The 9,447-nt window shown below is 40.4% G+C and overlaps 1 pseudogene; it reads right to left on the bottom strand.

The window, feature by feature from the left end:
* Positions 1-9,016: 9,016 nt before the first annotated feature.
* On the bottom strand, positions 9,017-9,193 carry LOC120526964 (annotated as a pseudogene).
* Positions 9,194-9,447: the final 254 nt, after the last annotated feature.

The raw sequence follows: 9,447 nt of genomic DNA, 5'->3' as shown, positions 1-9,447 counted from the left end.
TATAATTGGTGTTAAGATTAATCGTTCGGCTTTTCTTTCCTTGAAAAATAAATTTTGAACCAAGTAAATGATAGACAGATTCCGATGATGAGTATATTTTGTGAAAGCTTTTTCTATTTCCTGGCTTTCGCTAGCCGATTCCATCAGATCATCTATAATGACCAAATTTATTTTCTCAGGAGGGAGAAGTTTGTCGTCGCATAAAGACTTTGGGAGCCCCTCAATAAATTTTAATTGATGAAATTTAGCCGACAGTTCGTCGTACATTTTCTGCCAACAACTATAAAACCAAACGATATTTTGAAAAGGGTGAGACACGACGTGATTTGAATGTTCTAATAATTTTTTCACATAATAGGATTTACCGGAACAAGAGGGTCCAGAGATAATTTTAGCGAAGGGGTGTTGAAGGCGGGCGTCAAAATCTCTTTTAGTAGCCATAAGGTCTTGTGTTGTAATCTTTTAGGAGAACCCTCTTGTTATACACCACTCTGAATTTCTTCCTGAGTGGTCTGTTTTCTAAAGTGAAAAGTTTTTTATTTCGATGGATCTGTTTACCGTGAACCAGTAACTCTTGAGTAGGGGCTTCATGAGACGTCACAAAATTCTGAACTAGATTGGTTAGTGACTCGAGGTTTATAATTTTACCGGTTTCGTGATTGATGGTAATACCTTTTACCTTCATATACGTTTTGCCTTGTGCCGTTTTATACCCATGCGTCTTTGGACCGCCTGAAGCAAATTCAGTAATATAATCACCAGGATTTAACTCACTGGTGAGCTCTCCTAAATAGTCACCCAGAGGAGGATTGTACTGACCAGGCTGAGAAGTAAAAATGACCGAGTCGGTGTCGTGGTACAACACCCTTTCTCCCAGACTGTCCAGTAAATCGTACAACTCTAACCGTGCATAGGCCGTGGTGAAAGCAGCAATGACAACATTAACGCTACCAGGTAGGGTATACTTTTCATCGGTGTAATTCCATTGTATTTGAGCAATCTCATCCCCGATAAATTCAAAATAAGAAACATTATACTGTTTGGAGAAAATGTATTGCAAGAATTCCTCACCATCCTTGACTTAGCTAGTAGTGAGATGGAGAGGTTTTTGCCCAAATTTACCCCAAAGAGAATTTAAAAACAACTTTGAAATCTGTCTCTTGGCTGGATTTACGGCGATGTTATCGCGGTCCAATCGTACACCTTCCTTCTGATAATAATCTAAAATATAACGGTCGCGGGAAGCTTCATCCGTACACCATGCAGGATAGCCCGAGGCCTCCTGCTTGCCTTTTAGGTGAAGCTTGATATAATCTGAGAATAACTCAGAAGTACGTTCGGGGTAATGCCAAATCTCGTATACTTTTGAAACTTTATACCCTTTGTCAATGGCCTTTGCTATTTCCACACTGCACCAAGTACTGGTTAAAGCTCTCTCATCCTCTGTGTGACGACAGTCCACAATCTGAGCTTCTGTCTCACGATGTGCGACAGAGGGTGAACATTAATTTCCCACAAAACCTGAGAGGCAGTACTGGAAAATTGAGACCACGTGGAGGATGGACGGTGGCTTTAATTAATCCAAAATACTACCTGAGATCCCCAAACTGCCGAAAAATGATAGTGGGGTGACCGACCGGGTACATTTTTGTTTTATTCACAAACGGGTACAAGCTAGTGAAATCATAATAGTGAATCTGTTCGGGCCCCACCGCCTTGTGGTACAATTTTATGGCGTTGGTACGTCCACAACAAAGAGTCCCTGGGTTGTATACGTTGGGGGAAATCACAGTGTTTTAAGAAACTTTGTAGCCTGAGGTCTTGTTTTTTCATACTCTCCCAAGAATGCTCCCAGAGCACGCGCACATCTAGATTAAATTTTGTGCTAAGTATTTCCAATTTTCTCATTCACTTTTGATACATAGCCGCACAAGTCATACCGGGTAAAGGATGGGTACTGTTTAAATCATAACATTCGGGACAGCCATGATAAAAACAACCAGCAAATTCAAAGGCTGTCGGAACACCTTTAACTACGGCATAGCCGTCAAGATAAAAGGAGCCCTTCTTTACTTCCCCAAGGTTTAGAGCGTGTTGATTGTTCAATTTTTCTGTTTCACAGAGATACAATAACCATTGAATAGATGCGTTCGAATAGTTTTTCTGACTACTACTGTAATGGTCCGAAGGAATTATACCTACAGACTTTGGAGGCATACAGTTTTGCCTGTACATGGCCATACATAGAGATGCCAGGGTCATGCATTGAAACGGGTCAATGTTGCCAATTTTGATGACCTCGTCTCTGAATTTAATGCACGCTGTTCTAAGAATTTCAACATCATTTTTACAATAAAAAGCCATCTCCTCTTTAAAATTAAAACACCATGCTTGACCCCGTTGTACCAGGTAAAAAATTCTTCCTTTTCTTTGGTCATCATGCTCTGAACACCGTAGCATTCAGGTTCGGGGTAGGGGCCGATATAATTCTGATTTTCAGCCGTATTGAAGAAATGGGGGAAATAACCTTTTGCGGCTTCAAACCCCATGGCTTTAGGCATGGCACTCCATTTCATTGTTAAAAATTCAAAGAATCTATAAAACGTAATTTATAACCATCATCTGAAACACATCAGCTTATTTCCTTGAGTAGTAACACTAGGGTTCACACCATTTTCAAGCAGATACTTCATTAAAAAGTACCCATCGTAACCTTTTGAATTGTGAGCTATGAAGGTATAGCCATGATACTTGGGGCGACGGTATCTGGCAAAGAACTGTTGTACACAATCTTCACCCGCCCAGAACCAGGATTTACCCTGTAAGGACTTACAGTATATGTAATTAGGAATGTGCACCCCCGTTTCTTGCCGACTTTCAAAATCATAAAACACGTATTTCTCGCAACGATCCTCAGACTTCAAGGTTTCTATAAAGCACTGATGGTTTTCCGCATCATTTTCAATTTTTGTTTTACAAACACGGCATTCTTTGGGCCGACATTTATGGGGTTTTGAGGCGACATTCACTGTGTAAGTTTTGTAACACAGGGGACACATTTTTGCAGTGTCACAGGCCGCTTCCATATCGTTGGTCTTGTCGTTAAATTTAGGAATCGTATGCTGAATAAAACAAAATTGGGACCGACAGTAACGGTTGCAATCACCACACTTGACAAGTTCTTCAGGGATCGGACGGCAGTCGGGGGAGAAACACACGTTGCAGTGGCCTTCACAACGATGGCTAAGGATGGAGTGGTAGCTTGTGTAACAGTAATCACACAAGTATTTAACCCCCAGAAACCCCTTTAAATTCAAAATACCGTAGTAATGGTTGTCGTGTAAAAACATAAAATAGGTTTTGGGGTTTCTACCTCGGGAGCTTTCAAATTTTAAAAATTTATCATTTCTTAGACACCTGTACCAGACAACAATTTTAATACCCAGCAAGTTTTCAAATTTATGCAAATCCGCAAAGGACACTTTTTCATGCTCAGATAATCCAGCCCTGCTCTGAAGTTTATACGCTTCACGCATACATAACTGTGGGCTTTGCCTGTACCGGTCTTCCATTAGGCTAAGCAGACAAAAGGCAAAACAGAGCTGATTCCCGTAATTATAAGAAATAATTAAATGCCTCATTTTCTTTCTAACTATTTCATGGTTGAGTAGAGATGATACCTTGCGGGCCATGAGCGCCCCCACTAGGTGACCGAACAATCTGAGTGACTAGCATCAGAGACTCCTCAGCCAACACACTCGCATGACTCTGAAGAAGATTCTCTATCTGCTGAAGAAAACCGTCTACATTAATATTAGAGCCAGTCAACTGTATAAAAACGCTGATAGGTAATGAATCGGCACGCAATTCTAGCTGTACGACATCTTGCGGATTTAAAGTTCCTGAAAAACTATCCAGAATTCTTTGCAACGTCCCATGAATACTGTTAAACACCTCCTCGTTAAAGACTCTAGTTCATAGGCATCTGCGAAATTTAAGGGGTGTCTTATTTCAGTGTTGTTAAAAGCAGGTCTGTCGATCTGCTGAAAAATGTCCGGACTGTCATTACTAGAGACAGCAGAGGGCCCGGCCATGCCTAAAGTAGACAAGGGTGAATGTTTAGATACCGCAGAACCACCGGACATGACTGGCGCGATTGAAGAGGTTGAAGGGGTAGCTGCAAACGGCTGTGTAATAGGGACTGAGGAAGCAGTGACTGGAACAGAGGGCAAGACTGAAGCAAGGGGAGCTACTGGAACAGAGGGGGGTACAGGGGCCTACTAAAGTAGAGGGAGCAGAAGTGGAAGCTACAGGGCCAGAAACAGAGATTGCCGAGGCAGAGGAGGCAGTGATGGGGACAGAGGGGGATACTAAAGTAGACGGCTTGGCCCCAGAGGGGCTAGCTGAAATAAACGAGACTGAAGCAGAGTGCCCCGAAGTGGGCATGACTGGAGCAGAGAGCCCAGAAGTGGAAGCTACAGGGACAGAAACAGATGTAGCCAAGGGAGTAACCGAAACTGATGTGGCCATACTGCGAGAGGGGGCAGCATTTATAGAACCTGACATGTTTGTTAAACCATGACCCGTTTGAGCATTCACATTCTCGTTCAAAGACCGCTGAACCCTTTCTAACAAGTTATTTAATGTCTGCATTTCATCTGGGGTGGCTACTGGACGTAGGGCTTCTAAAAGGCTGTCAAGCTGGTCAAAGTCGATGGGAGTGGTAACAGGTGAAGGAGCTCTCATGGTCGCTATTATATTATTCATTTGGAACAGGTTTTGATTTTGACAATTAATATATTCCAATTCATTAAAATATCGGGGTGGTGGAGTAGGCATTTTTGGGGGCCGAATAGAAAAGCAGAGCTCATCCGCCATGTCATTCAATAAACCAACATTTTGAGCACCGCTCCCAGCGTCCAAGTCCTCACTTGCACGCCTTTTGCCAGACATTATTTGGGGAACAAGTTTTCTAAAATTGCATACAATAAAATAACCTTTTCACGTATATCGGGAGATTGGGGTAAAAGGTCCGGTAATGCACTTTGAAAAATCAACAGCACTCGTTCGATTTCCGCCTTCAGCTCAGCAGCCTTAGCAGTGGGATCCAATCTTTCAGGTTCACCGATTATTTGGGTGAGAAGTCTGGGTGATGATGCAAATGGCGGTGATCCCCCGAGTATCTGAGTCAGTAAGCCAGGAGAGGCTGTTTCTGAAAAAACAAGCAAGACTAAGTTTTCTTTAAAAATAAAGATTTGTTGCGCGCTCGCACAAATAGTTCAACTTACCGGGCTGCGTGAATGAGATGTTCAATTAAAGACTGTCCGAGAGCCTTTGCGCCGATTCTAGATGCTGACTGGAAACTTCGGAAGAAAACCCACTCTTTGGGGGCGTCAAGTATTCTGCTAAAAAGTACATATTTAATCCCAACGCCTTATTTTCATCCCCCCATACACACACACGAGCCCTGAGTGGAAAGTGATACTTACTTTCTGGGGACTCTTTGGCTGAGGCAGGATTTTTATTCTCAAAAAGACAATCTATTTCAGCTATTAAATCCTCCAATTGCGAACTAGTCAGATTTAAAGAATCAAACAGTTCACCCTCCGATTCTAAAATATAAAAGACTAGGTTTGTACGTACTTAAAGACCATTCCATTAAAAAGTAATCAGCCGGAACATTCTTATAAGGTTGTACATTTCCAATAAAAGTAATTAACATTAAAAAAGTAATACGTTTGTACATAATTAAAGACGTTAAAAGTTTTAAACCGGCGCGGTCTTATAAACAAAATTTCGATTTATAAAAGGTTAGTCTGTATAACTACTATAATTAGCATGAAACTTACATTTCCATTAAAAGTAATAAGTTTATACATACTTAAAACAAAATTTCGATTTATAAAAGGTTAGTCTGTATAACAACTATAATTAGCATGAAATGTACATTACCATTAAAATAATATGTACATACTTAAAGACGTTAAAAGTTTTAAATCGGCACGGTCTTATAAACAACATTTCGATTTAAAAGTACGGCCGAAAGAAGATCTGACTCACTTTTTGAACAGCCAGCCGGCCAGAAACTACAGCCTTCTGAAATAAGAAAAATAATTCATTTATAAACTCGGGGCGTTACGACTAGATACAGTATTTTCATTTAAAAGCAGAAAACATACCTCCGAGTGAGAGGCTGCTTTGAGATTGCTCTTCGTCGCTGGAACTATCTGATTTGAAAGCGGATATAGAAGAATATCATTTCAACAGTTTGATGAGACGGGCGTTAACGGCATATATTTCTATAATCTACACTTACCCTCTACCACAAAAGTATTTTTTGCCATGCCAGCCATTGCGGAAGAAAAAGCGAAAACGCCTACCTTATGGAAAGATCTTGGAGACACTCGTAATGTTTGAATAGTTATTGTAGTAACACCGCGAAGCAGAACACTTTATGCGGCACCTAGGGACCCGTAACGCCTTGGAAGGGCGGAGCGAAAAGCGCGGGACGTTTGTGAGAAAGCTCATAGGTTCAGAGTTGTTGATGTTCCGCCTCTAAGGGGCGGTGACCCTTTCTAGCGGCAAAGAAGCCTCATTCAAACACACGCCGCTGTAAGGTTCAAATCTAAGCATATACTTTGTTTTACCGAGAGATCGCCACACGTATTTTAAAGTTAATATACTGTAAATGTCAAAATTGACTTTATTTTACATTTACACAATTAACACGGCTAAAATACAGTATCGGAAAGAGCCGTTTCTTAGATTGCGACATATATTTTAAAGTTGACATACTGTAAATGTGAAGTAAACTGTATTAACATGGCTAAAATACATTATCAGAAAGAGCCCTTTCTTAGTTCGCCACGTGTACTTCTAGGTTAATATATAGTACTGTAAATGTGAAACGAGCTCAATTTCGACATTTGCCGATTAACGCGGCTAAAATACTCGGCATATAGAACCCTTTTTAATAACTCTTCTTGCGAGTTTGTAAAGATAATTGTAAATAAAAGAGAGTCGTTAGTGGAAAATGTTTCATTTAATAACTTTGTTCTTAGACCACAGGAATGTAAAAAGTGTTGTGATTAAGTTCGCAGAGCCAGTGCTGAAAAGCTTGTTAAGAATTTTAGTAAAAAAAAAAAATCTTTTGTTAATTGGTAACATGAAGGGCGCCGACTCCCTGTGGGGACCTAATTGCTGTAACGTCTGGCTGTTGCCTAAAACAGCCGGTAAGCATTTTAGATTATTACCATGTAATCAGAAAGGCCCTGGCTTGTCACGGCATGGTAATTAAATTAAGAGACAGGCCGTGATCGATCATATTTGGCGCATTCCGATGGGGGAGGTACGTAATTGAAAAACGAGTCTTTTTGAAACGGTGAAATTTACAAAGAGGCGTTCAGGCATTTGGAATGGCCATGTATTTTCGTGCTTTTGATTCTAATGCAGCTTATAACGTTTTTAGAAATTTGTATATTTATTTTCTTACTATTAGTTTACAACTTAGAGGGGAGAGTGAAAATCGTTTTAGTTAGGGCTGTGTCATGATCTTGTAACTTAGTCTGGTTTGAGGGGGTGAGTATTTTAGTTATGGCTGTGCAGGAAAGATAAAGACGCGCGTCGTGAACTTATAACTTGGAGGCGGAGTGAAAATCGTTTTTAGTTATGGCTGTGCTGTGAGCTTAGTTTGGTTTGAGGTGTCGGGGAGTGAACATCATTTCAGTTATGGCTGTGCAGGAAAGATAAAGACGCTTGTTGTGAACTTCTAACTTGGAGGCGGAGTGAAAATCGTTTTTAGTTATGGCTGTGTCGTGATCTTATAACTTAGAGCAGAGAGTCCATATCATTTTTAGAAAATTTTATTTTCTTGTATGGGAGTAGGGTTTTTAGTGGTGCGCGTTTTTCTTTGTCCTGACTACGTTGTTAGCTTGTTGAAGTAAGGAAAGTGAATATAAACCATTGATTAGTTCTTTTATTTGATAATTTACTACCACTTGCCCGTCTGGGAAGGGATATTACAGTATATTTATTTTCTTACTATTAGTTTATAACTTAGAGCGGTTGTGTAAATATTTTATAGCGTTTTTATGTAGTCGTACATATGCGTGGCTTTGCACGCGGGATAAGTGTATATTTAATTTTGTAATATTAATTTTGAATCTAATGTTTATAAAATGAGGTCGTGAGTTTATATCTTAGCGCGGGGGTGTGAATATTTTCAGAAAGTTACACATAAGCATAGCTATGACTGCAAGATAAGTGTATATTTAATTTCACAATATTAATTTTGAACCTAATGTTTATAAAATAAACCCACGTGTCCTAAGTTTATAGCTTATAAATACATTTTCATACTTTTATAGTTTCATATTTACATAAATTATATTTTCATATTTCATATTTTCATAAATCATATTTTCATATTTGGGGCGGGGCTTAATATCATCCATCATATTTGGGGGCGGGCCTAAAATCATCAATCAAATTCACACCACTTTTGACACTTGCTATCTATATGTACTACTCATGACCATTTTCTTCCCAAAGGTCTCCACACTCATTGCAGGGATCCTTCCCTCCACCTCCTTCAGCCTCAGCACCACCATCTGCTTCCTCCAGGATTCCAGAGCCGGGGAGTCCTCCTGGATCTTCCGGGCTGCAGTCAGGTCAGCAGTGCCCTGGGAAGTAGAGGGGTGATCTTCCAGGCTGGGAGTGGCTGCCTTCCTTTCCCAGCTTCTCGGATGTCTTCTTTACAGGGTCAGAAGCAGGAGCAGCAGCAGAAACTGGAGCCAGGGTTGTTTAATCCATTCTTTGTCTTTGTCTTGTCGTTTAAGATGGAGGTCCTCTGCAGTTGAGAGTTGAATCTTCAGGAAGATGTCTGCTCTCTTCTTGGTGGGTGGAGCTATGCAAATGAGCCTCCTCAAACTTCTTTCTTCTGTTTTCTTGGTTTCAAATTCTTTCAACTTTGCAAAAAGTGGTGGACTTAGCTGACCTACTTTCACTTAGAATCAAGAATTAGATAGCCGTAAAAATAGCTCTTGTTCTTCCTTACTGACTTTAGGAGCAGTGCTTCAATCGCTGTCAAAAGGATTAATATCGCATACACGATCCAAATGGTAGACCAAGCGGCTCTCCGTTCTAATAAGCAAAGATACTACACTTGATCTTAGCCAAAAGGCCGAGAAGCGATGTAGTGATTCTTATTTCATTTGCAGAATCCAGTCTATGCATAGAGACGGTATACTTAGTGTTTATATACATATATGTGAACTGTATATGTAACCTGTGACACATTACCAGATCTTTGGTGGATGTTGCCAATGTCTTGATTCTTTCATTTGGAGAATGCAGGCAATGGCCAGGCACCACTTTGCAGTATACTGAGTGTTTAAATACAAACGCTTTACATGTGAACTGTATGTGTGAACTCTGAGAAATTACCAG

Source organism: Polypterus senegalus, chromosome 3 (genome assembly GCF_016835505.1).
Source record: "Polypterus senegalus isolate Bchr_013 chromosome 3, ASM1683550v1, whole genome shotgun sequence".
NCBI lineage: Eukaryota > Metazoa > Chordata > Cladistia > Polypteriformes > Polypteridae > Polypterus > Polypterus senegalus.
Note: the sequence above shows the minus strand (reverse complement) of the source record. Positions and strands in the feature narration are given on the sequence as shown.